Source organism: Diadema antillarum, unplaced genomic scaffold (assembly GCF_040938485.1).
Source record: "Diadema antillarum isolate AM-2024a unplaced genomic scaffold, OU_Dant_1.0 seq00000321_RagTag, whole genome shotgun sequence".
In the NCBI taxonomy this organism is placed as follows: Eukaryota; Metazoa; Echinodermata; class Echinoidea; order Diadematoida; family Diadematidae; genus Diadema; species Diadema antillarum.
This window is the reverse complement of record NW_027271340.1, coordinates 1,054,254-1,065,743: the sequence shown is the minus strand read 5'-3', so window position 1 is coordinate 1,065,743 and position 11,490 is coordinate 1,054,254. Positions and strand designations below refer to the sequence as shown.

The 11,490-nt window shown below is 44.5% G+C and overlaps 1 pseudogene; it reads left to right on the top strand.

Annotated features, from left to right (window-relative positions):
* Window positions 1–7,432: 7,432 nt before the first annotated feature.
* On the top strand, window positions 7,433–9,172 carry LOC139730593 (uncharacterized; annotated as a pseudogene).
* The last annotated feature ends 2,318 nt before the right edge of the window (window positions 9,173–11,490 follow it).

Below are 11,490 nucleotides of genomic sequence, written 5' to 3'. Positions count from 1 at the left end.
AAGGTGGAGCATGTATGACACAATGGACTATTTTTACAATAAACTCCTTCAGACATCGGGTTTGAAAACAAATCAATTACAGTATTAAAAAAAAAAAAGGCCACGAAGTACTGTACAAATGTATTCTGTTCATGAGAGTTTGCTAAATGCCAGTTACTGAATGTGTTCTCACAACAAAAGTCCAAGGTACAATGTACTGTATCTCTGAAGATCATTTACTGGCGACACTTCATGAAAGCCTACAAATACATGTATATGTGTACACCTGTACAAGTACAGTCAAACCCTATTTGTTGCCGACATTGATACATGTACAATGAGTTTTCATATTGTAAGAAGAATTTCCCTGCAGAGGTATTTTCACATTCATGTCTCTCGCATATATACACTCAATGGAGTAAACCACAAGATTTCACTAGCACGAAAGGATTATAGCAAGAAAACAGACATGTGTATTTCACTTTATACATCATCATGTACTTGCTTTGTTACTGGCAAGACTAAAAATGTAGAAAGTAAAAAGATAAATTCCCACTTTTTATACAGGTTTGTAATCATGTACACAATTCCCCCCCCCCCCCAAAAAAAAAAAAAAAAAAAAAATCATTCAAAATTTTTTTTTCAAAAAATAATAAATGTGTGGCCAGTAGGTAATAAGTCTGCAGTTCCACATGTTTATTCATGTAGCAACCTATGTGCATCCATTATAAACAAGAATCGAAAAATATTGTGATCCCTAGCATGTTGTCATTCTAAGGTTTGTCTGTACATGTACATGTACATGTTGTAATACAATACTTAGTGCTATTTGTTACACTTTTGAGAGCAAATCATACTGCACCCCGACAGTACATGAACCATACCTTCTTTCTCTCTCTCTCTCTCTCTCTCTTGACACATAATTTACTGGTACATGTGTACACCATAGACAAAGACAAGGACACCAACGCTGAAGAGCTGTTTGCAAGTCTTATTTACAAATATGCAAATTGCATATACACATTCAATAATATTACACATCCTTACTACCCAACAAAGACAAAACGAACAATAAACACCTAGAAGAGCTTTGTTTGACAATCTTATAACAATTGCAACTTGGAATAATTGCAGTCACCAAGAACAATTTCAGTAGTAAGCAAAATGTCTTCAGCATACACCGTAAAACCAGAAATGTGAAATTAAAATACATGCAAAAGTTCTTGTCTACACTAAATGCACTGAATGCCAGTGGCAGTTTGCAAAAATTTCACGCTTTGAAAAAGGCTGCCGGCTCCAATTTACAAAAATTTCATGCAGCAAACGTTTCTTGCTCTACAATTTGAATAAGCATTTTGGTTGTTGTTCTGGTAACAGCAATGCTTGTGGCTGGTACAAATGTAGCTTGCAAAAGTTTTCTATGAATCAGAGCCTGGAGGTTCTGATGCATATGCCTTCCATTGAAATGACCCAATTGTAACTCAATAAATATGATCACTGACTGAAAAAATTACAAGTACAAAACACAATTTATACACATGTTCTGTACAAGCTGTTATTTTCGCAAGGGTTTGATTTTCACGAATTTTGCGAATCACAGTTGGATCGCGAATTGAACAACACACGAAAATGTCTTGATGTGCTTGGATGATAGTGCATTTACATTAGCGTACCGTCAATTGCGAAAATAACATCTCGCGAAAATGTCTATGACCTAATTCGTGAAAATCTGTATGCGAAAATAACAGCTATACAGTATGTATAAAATCTGAAGTCTCAACGCGACACATGTATTTACTCCTGCAAATACTACAGTGGAAACTCGATATAACGAGATGGTCGGGACCGAGTCATTTTCCTCGTTATAGCCGATATCTCGTTATATCAGTAGGTATAAAGAAGGCATAAAATAATGACATTAATTTGCACATATGGGACTACCCATCATATTTCAATCAATACTGAAAACTTGATATTGTGTGTGAGGGAATTACTCACCTTTATGGGTAAGAAGATGTTTTTGCCAAGGAAATCCAATATCATTCAAGAATGTGTTTCTTATTAATTGTAGATGTTTGAATTTGTAAATTTATATAGCTTGCGATTGTATCAAGATCGTCTGTGGATTGGTATGTGCATGGTTATCGTATGGGTGTGTGTTGTGTGGAAAGCTTGAATATGGTCTGCACAATGCTGTGTGTGTATGTGACACATTCTGTATGTACATTATGACTGCGTGTGTGTGAAGACGGGGAATTCCCTAAGTAGAAGGCCAATCACAGCATCAGATTGCCTCACACCTGCTAAACGTCATGATGATGTCATGTATACATATGGCCGTCCCACCATATTTTCTGCATGTATCAGTGTGCGTGCACACACACACTTCACACCGTACAACATGCAGTGCTAGCTGGAGTGCATTGAAGAAAATGATATGTGTGTACAAGACAGTTTTTGGCGCATCAAGCTGTTACAATCTCGGAAGATGATAGCACAGGCGAAGTAAAGCTTTACCGAAGGCATTTTGCTTTACCTCGCTATAGCAGGTTTGATTTACTATGTTTTTCTTTGTTTGCAAGTCACAAAATTTATCTCGTTATAGCAGTTATTTCGTTATAGCCGATCTCGCTATAAGAGTAGCATTTTACATAGACTTGTGTGGAAGGAAATTTGGGACCGAGAAAATTTCCTCGTTATAACCGATATCTCGTTATAGCAGTGTTCGTTATACCGAGTTTCCCCTGTATTAACTGTTTTCACATTTACATTGTGAGACCCACAAGAGTACAGAAAACAGGCCCGGACCCCCCTAAATTTTTTGGAAGTTTCTAGATATATGCATTGGTATAAATAGAGAAATTTACCCTCCCAAGTTTATTTCACCTACCCCTGAAATCAGAGTGGAGTTTACCCAGTCTCTTCAAATTCTGAGAAAAATGCCTTCATCACGATGGATGTTGTTTTGATCTCCACACTTTCATCCCTGCATCCATTGTGACTAGATGTGTCATTTTTCCCTTCCTTCAGTGCTGTACGAGTGTGATCACAACCACCCCTCGATCCCCCCTGGGGTGGGGCTTTAACAAATTGGCGACCACGAAGGGACTGGTGTGTTCATGCTGATTTACTACGATCCAGATGGGTGACATCACCAGTCCAGTGACACGCATCCTCCACTGATGGGCAGATGTTGATAGGCGCATTCAGGTAGGTGATAGATAGTTGGTTGGTAGGTCCTGAGGTTAAGGGTTGTGGGTAGAGTCAAGTTTGGGGCAATCGAGTGGGATTCTCTGACCCAAGGGAGTACATGAACCATAGAGCCACCAGATCAACTCACGCCATGGCCGAGCAACTGCTTACAAGCTACCTAGAGGCTATCGACCTCCTCAAGGATGCCAGTCCTGACGCACTGCTCACGCTGGACGGGAGGAGAGTAAGATTAGCCTTCTTCGTAAAATACGATTCTTGAATAGCGAGGATGTGGAGAAAGAGGGGGATCAGGGGGTACAGATTTATGTAGACATTGCCACCATCTTGAAGAGCCAGGCCAAGGAGCGGGATGAGTCAGAGAGCAAACCCGAGCCAAAACCCAAGCCAAAATAAAGCACATCCTCCATCAGCCCCCCGAAGTCAGATCTATTTGGTCAATTTGTCCATGTCGCCAAACGCGACTTCAAACTATCGGGCCAAATTGCGAACCTGGACAAAGAGATCGACTGTCCTTCTCCAGCCTCATCCACCAAATAGAGAGTGGAGTAAAAAAGGGACATGCGGATGAGGACATCGTGGAGGCGGTCATCCGTGCCATGGTACCAGGGTCAGCCCTCCGGAGCTACTTGGAAGGCCTCTCCGACCTCACCCTCCCGGTGCTGAGACGGATGCTCACGGCCCACTTCCAGGAGAAGGGAGCAACCGACCTCTATCAGCGGTTATCCGCACTCACACAGGAGCATAAGGAATCGGCACAGTCCTTTCTTGTCTGGGCCCTTGACCTACGGCAAAGGGTGATTTTTGCCAGCAAAGAGGTGAGGTCGGGACTAAAATATGACCAGTCCCTGGTTCAAAGTATGTTCCTTCACACTGTTCTCACGGGGCTGCGAAGTGAAGCAGTGAGGAACGAGGTCCGCTCCCTCCTGACCGACCAAGGAACGACAGACAAGGAACTCTTCGAAAGACTGAATAAAGCTGCCGGACGGGAGACAGAACGACAGCAAAAGTTGGGTACGCCCTCCCGCAAAAAGCCGTTCAAAGTATAGATGAAGAGACACCTAACGAGACACAGCCAGCCACTGTAAAATCTAAACCAAGGGAGGGCACACTTATGTCCGAAATAGCAGAGCTGAGGGCAGGAATGGGTGATGTTGCCCTTATAAAGCAGCAGCTATTGGATATAAGGGAGACCATAAGAAATGACCAGACCACTTGCAGTGACAGCCAACCAAGAGGAGTACGACGTGCTTGCAGGGACTGCGAGCGCAACAATACAAGGGATAGCTGTGACCACTGTTTCCGGTGTGGCTCAGCAGAACATTTCGCTCGGGGATGCCGAAAGCGGTTCAACCAAAACCAAGCGGGAAATGGAGAGAGGTTGCTGCCAAGGGGCGAGCAGTAACCTCCACACCACAGGTACTGAAGTCCCACCTTCAATGCATTTCTCCCATTCAGCAAGCATCCATCACACGTCTCGTCGGGAAGAAGTGCATCGTGAACTGCATGATTGGTGGAGTTAGGACAAAAGCTCTGTGGGACACGGGTGCTCAAGTCTCCCTGGTTCTACAGAGCTGGAAGTCGGCCCATCTACCAAGTATGCAGCTCAGGCCCCTAAGCGAACTGTTGGGATCTGATGGCCTCACTCTCTCTGCAGCAAATGGATCCAAGATCCCATTTGATGGCTGGCTCGAGGTGGACTTCCAACTCACCACTGACCCCCCCAAAAAAAATCCCTGTGCCAGTGCTTGTCACTGATGCCATCCACGAAATACCCATAATCGGATACAATGCAATTGAGTACTTAGTCCATGATGACACTGACCACGGCGATCCTAGTCATCTTGTGAGGGCAGCCTTCCCAGATCTGAGGAAAGGAGAAGCTCGTGCACTTGCCAATATCATACATGGGGAGTATCCCTCAGAGCTCGGATGTGTCTCTGTTGAGAGGAGGAACCATCTTATCCCCAAGCAGAGCACTGTGTCCATACCATGCATGGTGTTTACCCTCGTCGACGACCAAACCACTGCACTCTTCGAACCCCTGGACCCCAACACCTCCCTGATGGACTGGTATTAGAGTCGGCTCTAGTGTCAGCGAGACGACAAAGAGGACAGGGAGCTCGAGTCTCGGTAACAGTGGTAAATGCCTCCCAACATGATGTCACACTAAAGGGACAGACACAACTAGGCTCCCTACATCTCGTTGACTCAGTTCAGAGGGTACCACCTACCCAGGGGAGTCGACAGGAAGAGGCATCTGTCTGCTCTACCCAACAGAAGTAGAAACATGAAGACTGGTTACCACCGGTTGATCTTAGTTGCTTGGATGAGGAACAACGAGCAGCTGCAATGAAACTTCTGTATGAAGAGGCCAGTGCTTTTGCAAAAGACGACAAGGACCTAGGTACAATTCCTGACCTGAATATGCACTATCCGGCTCAAAGATGAGACCCCAGTCCAAAAGACATATATGTCCGTGCCCCCACCTCTGTACAAGGAAGTCAGGGAGTACCTCCAAGACTTGCTGGATCGTGGCTGGATTAGGAAGTCGGAATCCCCCTACTCATCTCCTGTGGTATGCGTCAGAAAAAAGGATGGTTCCCTACGCCTCTGCGTCGACTATAGAGAGTTGAATAGTAAGACCATACCAGACAGACAACCAATTCCCCGAATACAAGATGTTCTGGATAACCTTGGTGGTAATTGCTGGTTCTCAACCTTGGACCAGGGAAAGGCGTACCACCAGGGTTATATAGCGGAGGGGAACCGAGCAGCCACAGCCTTCATCATCCCTTGGGGATTGAATGAGTGGAATCGCATTCCTTTCGGGCCGAAGAACGCCCTTGCCGTCTTCCAACAGTGCATGGTGTCCTGCTGGGATGATATCATTGGAGAGGTTGCAGTTGTGTACCTGGATGATATCTTGGTGTACAGTAATACATTCAACAACCATCTTGACCACCTGAGGAAAGTCCTACGGCGCTTACAAGAGAAAGGCATCAAGCTCAAACCGAGCAAATGCCACCTGTTCAAATGAGAGGTGAAGTACCTTGGTCGTCTTGTGTCCAGCGAGGGGTATCGTATGGACCCGGCAGAAATCGAAGCTGTCGACGCCCTCCGTCACAAAGAGCCAGCTACTGTAGGCGATGTGAGGAAAGTGCTTGGGCTGGTCGGGTACTACCGGCAATACATCCTGAACTTCTCGCAGGTGGCTAAACCATTGTATCAGCTCCTTCAAAAACCAGCGGAGAAAAGCGCAGAAAAAGAGACAAAGACCCGGAACCCAAAGACTAAAACCTGTGGTAAGAAAGCTGGACAGGTTCCATCACGACAGCGCATCGTTTGGACGGACGTTCACCAAAAGGTCCTTGAGCACCTAATTGACTGCCTCACATCCCCGCCAGTTATGGCTTTCCCTGACTACAACTCACCATTCATCTTGTACACTGATGCATCGAAAGATGGTCTAGGTGCGGTCCTGTACCAAGAGCAAGGTGGTAAGAGGCGTGTAATCGCCTATCGGTCACGCACCCTCAGCCCAGCAGAGAACTACAGCCTTCATTCTGGGAAATTAAAATTCCTTGCGCTTAAATGGGCCATCACAGAGAAATTCAGAGACCATTTACAGTACACCCCCTCCTTCACTGTGTACACGGATAACAATCCGTTGACATATGTGCTCTCAACTGCAAAGCTAAATGCCACGGGACAGCGGTGGGTTAGCAATTTGGCGGATTTTAACTTCACCATCCGTTACCTTCCTGGTAGGAAGAACGGTGCAGCAGATGCCCTTTCCAGACTCCCCGCTGATAGTGACATATTCCGGAAGGAATACACCATGAAAGTCTCCCCTGAAGAGATGCAGGCTGTTGCTGTTGGTGTACAAGGTCAAGCGGATGGAGACACAGCAATAGTGGGTGCCATGATGGTGGAGGGGAAGGACATACTGGACGCAGTGGATGACATCTTGGAGCACATACAGAGACTTATGAGGGAAGAGCTACTTGAGGCGCAGGAGCAAGACACAGTTATAGGCCCAGTGTTGAGAGCAAAGCTGTCAGGCACCTCCTTCACCCGAAAAAAACGGCGTAAGCTCCCCAGGTTGACCACAGTACTCATGCATGAATAGAAGAAACTTGAGACTGAAGATGGGCTGCTGTACAGGAGGACTGGAAAACACCGCCAACTTGTACTCCTCGCAAAATACCACAGGCTGGTACTCACACAACTACACAACGAGATGGGACATTTGGGTGCAGACAGAGTGACCAGCCTCGTCAGAGATCGCTTCTACTGGCCCTATCTTCAAAGGGATGTCGAGCGCTACATCACACAAGAATGCTTGTGTCTGAAAGACAAGAAGCAAACCGTCCACCACAAGGCCCCCTTCAAACCAATCGTGACAATGGAACCCTTTGAGCTCGTCTCCCTCGATTTCTTACATCTAGAGAAGAGTAAAGGCGGCTGTGAATACATCTCAGTAATCATGGACCACTATACTCGATTCGCCCAGGTATACGCAACCCCAAACAAATCTGCGAAAACTGCTGCTGAGAAACTTTTCGGTGACTTCATCCTTCGGTTTGGGTTCCCGAAAAAGATCCATCATGATCAGGGCAGGGAGTTCGAGAATAATTTGTTTGAGCGTCTCCACCAGTATTCGAAAATCTCAAAATCGCCCACGACCCCATACCATCCCGAAGGTAACGGGCAAGTGGAGCGTTTTAATCGCACACTACTTGGCATGCTCCGCACCCTCTCATCAGACGAAAAGCAGGATTGGAGAGGGCACCTCAATAAGGTAGTACATGCCTAACTGCACTAGACAGGCAGCGACCGGCTACTCCCCCTTCTTCTTGCTTTTCGGAAGGTCACCTAGACTCCCGGTAGATGTAGCATTTGGTGTTCAGGACGCTGAGGGAGGGATAACCGCAACGAAGCCTGGAAACTATGCAGACAAATGGCAGGAACAGATGAGGCAGGCATACCGCATAGGCATCACTTGGGAGGTTACTTGAACAGTGGGAACCACTATTGGCGTACTTTAGAGACGAAGCACAGACAAAATATCCTAGTGCTGCACGAGCCAAGAAGTCAACCTCCAGCACTACCAAGCAACTATCAAGTAGTGTCAAGTCAACCACTAGCACTACCAAGCAACCATCAAGTAGTGTCAAGTCAACCACCAGCACTACTGAGCAACCATCAAATAGTGTCAAGTCAACCACCAACACTACTGAGCAACCATCAAGTAGTGTCAAGTCAACCACAAGCACTACCAAGCAGCCATCAAGTAGTGTCAAGTCAACCACTAGCACTACCAAGCAACCATCAAGTAGTGTCAAGTCAACCACCAACACTACCAAGCAACCATCAAGTAGTGTCAAGTCAACCACCAGCACTATCAAACAATCATCAAGTAGTGTCAAGTCAACCACCAGTACCAAGCAAGCATCAACTAGTGTCAAGGGTTCTCATGTTCATACACAGGTATGTTCAGGTGAGAAACATGGTCCACATATCAGAGCTGGTGAAAATGTATCCAAGTTAAAGAGGAAGACGGATCATGACCCTGTGCCTGTACCTTCAAAGAAATCGGTTCATAGCACTTCGTCCATGTCTGCCACAAATGTATTCTTTCCCTCATCAGTGAAGAGTGTTCAATCTCGTAAGGAACAAACAACTGGCAAATCTAGTGAACACACCTCCAAGTCTAAGGTATCTCAAAACAGTGAAGCCACTAAGAATAAGGCTGGGGAGATTTATGATGAACTGAAAAATGATAGAAACAAACTTTATTGTCTCTTTCTGCAGCACACAATCCCCCTTCTTGACACTCTTAACCTAAAGCTTCAAAGAGATGAGCCCCAAATCCACTTGCTGCATGACCTTCAGCAGGAACTGCTACGCAATATCTTGATAAGGTTTGTGAAGCCAAGTGTGATTTCTGCTGCCGCTCAACTTGACAAGTGTGGATACCATCTAACTCAAAACCAGCGAGAAGATGATGAATTGATCATTGGCAGTAAAGTTAGGCTACTACTTCGTGAGATGCCTCCTACAACGTGTGATGAGTTTTTCAAAACGGTGCGCTGATACTTCATTTCAGTCTGCAATTATATCACAAAGACTTTTCCTTTAAATGATGAAGTGCTGATCAATGCACAAGTGGCAGACATTAGCAAGAGGCAGGAGTCAAAGTTTGCCAGTGTGGCATTCTTTGTGCACAAGTTCCATTACATGGAGGACTCCATCGATGACCTGGAGATCGAATTTGGTAATTTCCAGGTGGATCCCCTAGAGTCTGTTTCTTTACAGCAGAGATCAGATGAAGCATGGGTTGTGATCTCACAGATGACTGATGAGACATCAGGAGAGAACTGTCTAAAGTTTGGCAACCTTGCCAAAGTAATGTTGGCTATCCTGTCTCTGCCCCATTCAAATGCAGAGGACGAGAGACTCTTCAGCCTAGTATGGAAAAATGCGACTGAATTCAGACCAAACATCTCAAAAGCTGTCCTCTCTGATGTCCTCACTCAGAAGGCATACTCACAGTCCAAGAACTTTGTCTGTCACAAGATGGTCTTTGATGAAAAGACTTTGGACAGGTGCAAGAAGGCTGCAACAGACTACAACAAAAAATAAAGACATATTTTTAAGGGAACTCTAGCCTTTCAATACAATTGATCATTGGTAGTTATGTGTTGGCTAACATACATGAACATGTGCAAGAATGCTGCAAAAGAGTGAAAAGACTACACATGTAGCATCATATAAAGACATGTGATTGTGAGGGAGTTCATCCAACATTTCAACACTTCAATGTGGAGTTGACAGCAACTAATGAACTTAAAGGTGCAAGAAGGCCGCAAAAGTCTGTAGCAACACATCAAGACATATTGATAATGAGTTCATCCAGTCTTTCAACAGAACATACAGGTATGTATGATAATGTTAACACGATGCGCTATCGCTTGCCTGTAGGAGCCGCCCTTGCCATCATGCAGAAAAAAAATGCGTCGTGCAAAAAATTACTGATTTTGTCTCCAAATTACTGATTTTTAGCCTTATGATTACTGATTTGTGCTCTGGAAGGTTGGCATCTCTGCCTCCTGTGCTGTAACCCCATGCGGTAGCAGACGACGAAGATGACGATGACGACGACCTATTCTGACTCCGAGGTCAACCACCGCAGGGAGATCGACAAGATCTGTGATCATCACCCGGAGAACGAACTGAGCATAAGCATTACTAACGAGTAATGAGCTCGTACCAATACACCAGTCAGAGGATTTAGAAAGTTCATGTCTGGTACCGAACATTAGAGTATTTTATTGAAAATAAAAGGTTCCTGATACGAACGTCGCAGGGAGATGCGCGCCTCCCTGCGAACGTGACCCGCCCGACCTAGAGGATGGACGAAAAATAGATAATCTAGGCAGTTAAGAAGAAATTCTTACGGATAGGTTAAAAAACAACCTTACAATGTTCTGTATGTTGAAAAGATGAGGTAATGATTGGTGGAAATATGATTGGCGTAACTAACAAATGTGGTGCTGCCAAAATAGGTGCTCAGAAGGTTAACCCTAACTTACCTGGGCTATTTAGCAAGCTTGAATTCCTGGAGGGGGGGGGGGGGCCATTATGGCCCCCCCTTCAGATCTCGGGCTGTTGATCGCGCGATCGCCGCAAAATTTTGCATGAACATAAAGCCGGATGTAATCTACAAGACTGTTAAGTTAAATTTTCAAAAAATGTGCGTTTTCTATTTCAAATTAATTAATTATGCAAATATATGCAAAAAACCTCATTTTTGTCTGTAATTGGCTTATAAAAGCTTATGGAATGCTGATTTTTGGTGTAAATATTCCTAGTGACATTCCAAACATTTGTGCGTGAAAAAAAAAATTCAGTATCAAAATTAATTTCTCATGCTTTTTATTGTTTTATCATTTTTTAAATGTATTTCTTTGTTTTTTCGAACTTTTGTTTTTGTTGTCTTTTTCAGCAGAATTTGTCATACACATCTTTAGAAGCATAATTATACTAAAATAAATTTATTTCAGCCATTAAAATTAAAGATATGAGTCTTTAACAGAATTAATTGAAAAAACACAATTTGTATTGACTTTCTACACAAAATCACGTTTTTGAGCAATTTGGGGGTAGACGAAAATGTTTTGAAGGGGCGTGGCTTCGGAACGGTATGCCCGGGTGCGACAAATTTGGTCTCAAAAGTTGCGCGAGACTTGAAAGTAAAAAGCCAGCGAGCGGCGTGGTCAAAAAATTTTGCGCGGC